The sequence below is a fragment of the Syngnathus scovelli genome, unplaced genomic scaffold (assembly GCF_024217435.2).
Source record: "Syngnathus scovelli strain Florida unplaced genomic scaffold, RoL_Ssco_1.2 HiC_scaffold_73, whole genome shotgun sequence".
NCBI lineage: Eukaryota > Metazoa > Chordata > Actinopteri > Syngnathiformes > Syngnathidae > Syngnathus > Syngnathus scovelli.
Window position 1 is genome coordinate 58,346 of NW_026061656.1, and position 4,309 is coordinate 62,654.

At 42.6% G+C, this 4,309-nt stretch overlaps 2 non-coding genes across 2 annotated transcripts; one reads left to right on the forward strand and one right to left on the reverse strand.

Moving 5' to 3' along the window:
* The first annotated feature begins 1,400 nt into the window (after positions 1-1,400).
* On the forward strand, positions 1,401-1,512 carry LOC125973105 (U5 spliceosomal RNA). Its single transcript, XR_007483011.1, has one exon. It is a non-coding gene; the product is annotated as a U5 spliceosomal RNA (small nuclear RNA).
* Positions 1,513-3,465: 1,953 nt separating this feature from the next.
* trnah-gug (transfer RNA histidin (anticodon GUG)) lies at positions 3,466-3,538 on the reverse strand. The gene has a single exon. It is a non-coding gene; the product is annotated as a tRNA-His (tRNA).
* Positions 3,539-4,309: the final 771 nt, after the last annotated feature.

A 4,309-nucleotide genomic window follows, 5' to 3' on the forward strand; every position in this document is an offset into this window, starting at 1 on the left:
TTGTGTTGATAAGTCATGTTACGTATGTTGTGCCAAGATACTTTGGATGTGAATGTGAAACCGACGAGGATGTGATATGAAATGATGAGTGGAGAGCACAATGGAGTAGCAACCCATCGCCTAAATATTTCAGCCATCGCATCTCATGCATGAGTTGAATAGGCGACGTGATATGGTATGTACGGTGTAGTATAAGCCGCAAGGTAAAATGATACGATACTTTAGATGTGTAACGAAGAAAAGGTAAGCCACAAAATAAGTGACACTGTAAACAAAGCAAAACGTTTTTTCAATGTTGTCTCACCCCAAATCTTTGGGATCATCGGATCTGCACAGTTGGATAGTTCCACCGACATTTTAACATCAACATTCTTTCATGGGTGTCTTGGCTGAAGATCCTAAAGAAAAGACCCTAAACTTATTGTATGCGATTGCATATTGGTCATGATCGTATAGTGTTGTGGCCGTAGCATCACCGGAACGAATCTGGGTCATGGCGTCAGTAAATTACCTTGCTGAATTTGTCCGTTGTTCACTGTTGCCAAACAGCCTTCTGTTGAACGCAGGCTTCCAGACATTACGTCCACCTATGTTTTAACATCAACTTTATTTCATAAAGTTCTTCCAAATTCATCTTGGTGAAACTCCCTCCCTCAGGTGTTCCCATCTTTTTTTAGGCCTGGCTGCCACGAGGCAGCGGTAGAAACAAAATATGACCCTGAAAGGGCACGCCCAAACCGGCTATGATATTAATCAGAATTCGTTCATCACTAAAATGCAGTCCTCAGGTCCATGTCATATTCGCTACCAATCGGAATGTAACGGACAGATTTATATTCAAATGTCAAATCTCGAACGCCACCGTCGCAGTGGAGGTGAATTACACTCCAAATTCACCTCCACTGCAACGACAAAAGCCTCAATTATTTGCGACACGAGAGATATAGAGCACTTCTGAAATTTGAGAAATCATTTGAGAAATTACGATCGTATTTTCTTTCCCGATTTGTGTCGTTATGAAATCACATGTTTTCAAATAAAACACAGAGATGGGATCGTTTCCCATTCTCTGATATCAAAAGTACACGTACCAAGACATACAACTGTTTTTACCTTCAATACTCAAAATAGACGCCCAATCGCTGTTTGAAAGAATGTGTTCGATCAGGTACCTACAATCCTGTGCGCCAACAATGTTTTAAGTAAAAAAGACATTAATGAACACAAAATACTCGTTCGTTTAAACCTTCTATTTAGGTTGAGGCCTTCTAAGTATAGTAAATCTATGAACGTCTATTGTTTGTATTAGAAGGAATGGTTGCTGCAATTTGAGTGTGAGACCCTCTGTGAATTTGGTGAGACCAGCAGTGGGGTGGCCCGTTTTCACCCAGATTATCAGCTCATTCTTTTTTCTCTTCAGATCGAATAAATCGTTCGCCTTTTACTAAAGATTTCCGTGGGGAGGAACAATAAGAGTCTATCTCTAGCCATTCTCACCAACGGTTTGTTAGAATAGGCCTCTTTGGCACATGTGTTTAGCTGGGCAGCTTGAGCTATGCCGTTATATTGCTGCAACCCTTCTCTTGCTTTATTAGCTTTCTCTTCTCTATGACACCCTTTGCACATATGTAGAATTCGCTCTCAGTTAAGACGACAAGGTCACACGTTATCATACAGATTAGGCAGAGTCGCCTCCTTGCAGGAAGGCGGCCCAGAGTAGTATAAGAGCAGGAACCTTGGCGCTGAGAGAGGGACCTTCTTTCGCATCTGGCAGAAAGGGCTCCACAGCTGTGCATCGATCATTCTGGCATACATTAAAGAGTTAAACTGTGAAGGCTGCCTCTTGGTAATTGCTGTTAGCATATCGAGCATTAAAGATAAAGAACCGGGAACAAACCTAGCAGGTTACAGTACGGAACAGAGTGCTGCTCTTCTGGGCACTAATAAATCGGCAAGCTTGTCTGCTGACTTATTTGTTCACTCTTCTTCACCCGCAGTAATGCATGTAGTTCACGAGGCATATATGTGTCCCCTTTCAGCAGTCTCTATCCAAATACACAGTGTAGGTACCTATTAAAAGGGTAGTCCCGATGAACATGAAAGGCAAAGATTGATCATTCGCAAAGAACTTTCCATGGTCATCATATGTACGAAAGAGTTGGGCCAGAAGACTAGAGCGGAACTTATGCAGAAGTGCATGGACACCACCTTGTTGAAAGAATAAAACCAACACAATGCATGAATTCACGACAAATGATATACCAGCAAATCAGTAGTACTTCTGCTGTTGCCTTTGCGAGACCAGTTCAGATATGCGTTATCACGAATTTATAAATCAGGTGTGTTCGGACCTCCGCAGTGGAGGGAGGCTCTGCTAAACCCCTGAGACCGACTCACCGAACCCCTAGAGTTTGACCGAATCCAGGTTAAGAACCACTGGTTCAGAGGCTGTTATTTCTGCAAAAGGAGGAACTACTAAATATTGATGTCATTTTTCTGTTGGGGTTTCCAAATGTATGCGCCTGCCTACTTTTGTTTAAATAATGATTGTACACTGTCTGCAAATCCTATAAACTTCATTTCAATTCTCAAATATCACTGTGTCGATCACTGCCGTCATCGGCCATGCATGGATTCGGGCCATCTGATTGGTTCCTTTGCCCCCCCCCCTCCCCCATACACACACAGGAATTGGTTAGGACTTGATTAGTAAGTGTTAGGAATCGTTTTGGCTGTCCGTTCAGAGCAAGGAACGAGCCACTAGCCCCACGGGAAGTTGTCATTTTCTGTAAGCTTGCGTGTATGTAAATTTGTCATGGTCCAACGTAAGACTGTTGAGGGTGAATAAAAAATAACTGCAACAAGTTCATTCGGCTATTAACCAGATTCAAACTGGGGTTGCAGCCGCCTCAATGCTATATTATGGCCAACATGCAGTTGCATGTTTAGGGTCTTTTCTCTAGGATCTTCAGCCACGACACTCAAGCAGACCATGAAAGATTGTTGATGTTAAAATGTTGGTGGAACTATCCAATAACTACGCAGATCCGATGATCCCTAAGTCTCGAGATGAGACAAAATTGGAAAGACTATTGGTTGACAGTGTCTGTGAGTTACTTCAACCCAATAGTTCACAGAAATTACACATAGCTAATGTTGACCACAAAATGGCATGTGAGCTGGCCAGGAGTCCTGGAATCTTCTGATCTGTAGACAGATGCGTTCGTTATCCATTGCTCCACGAGCCCCACGGGAATATGTGGCTTGTAAGCTTTTGCAAAAATGAAAAAATAAAATAAAAAATGGGTGACATTATTTGAATACGCCATGATGCTTTATCCATTGCGCCACTCGCCCTACAAGTTAAGGCTATCGACCGCAAACGTGTGGAAAATCGTCATTGTCCAAAAGATGGCTGTTTAGCAATATTAAGAAAGGGACAAATTCCACACAGTAATTGGAGTGTGCCATGACCCGGATTTGAACCGGGGTTGCTGCGGCCACAACGCAGAGTACTAACCACTATACCATCATGTGCATCTTATTAACGCTACTGCATACAGGCCATGATCGTGTAGTGGTTAATGTTCGATTCGAATCCGGGTTATGGTATAATCAAATGACCTTGTTGAATTTGTCTGCTGGTCACTGTTGCTAAACAGCCTTCCTTTGGACAATGACAGTTTTCCACACAAGTTTACAGTCGATACAGTCTTGTAGGGTGAGTGGCGCAATGGATGACACATGACGGCAGATTCAAGTGATGAGAATCGAAACAACAGATTCAAGAGACCCAAGGTAAATGAACACAACCCGTTTCGTTTCAATTGACAGCCCATGTGACATGCACCTCAGATGAAATGGGGCTAGTTGATCAACAGCAATGTTTTAACGAAGGGATCATCTGGGAGTTAAACCCCAGACCTCTCACACCCAAAGCAAGATTCATACCCCTAGACCACTGGTGTCAAACTCGAGGCCCGGGGGCCAGTTATGGCCCACCGTATCATTTTCTGTGGCCCGCAACGACAAATTGTGCATTAAATCTATGTCATACTAACATTGCAAATTGTCGGAACTTTTAAGAATCTTCTTAAAATTATTTTTGAAATATGTGAAAAGTTTCCACGAGTCTGATTTGAAAAAGCAATTATTTGTCAGTTTGTTTTGTAGCTTATACTGTATATAATATGAGGCGTTTATTTATTTGGGTTGACAGTCATAATGGCCCGTCGAGGGAAACTTTGACTACAATGTGGCCCGCGACAAAAATGAGTTTGACACCCATGCCCTAGACCAACGAGCCTCA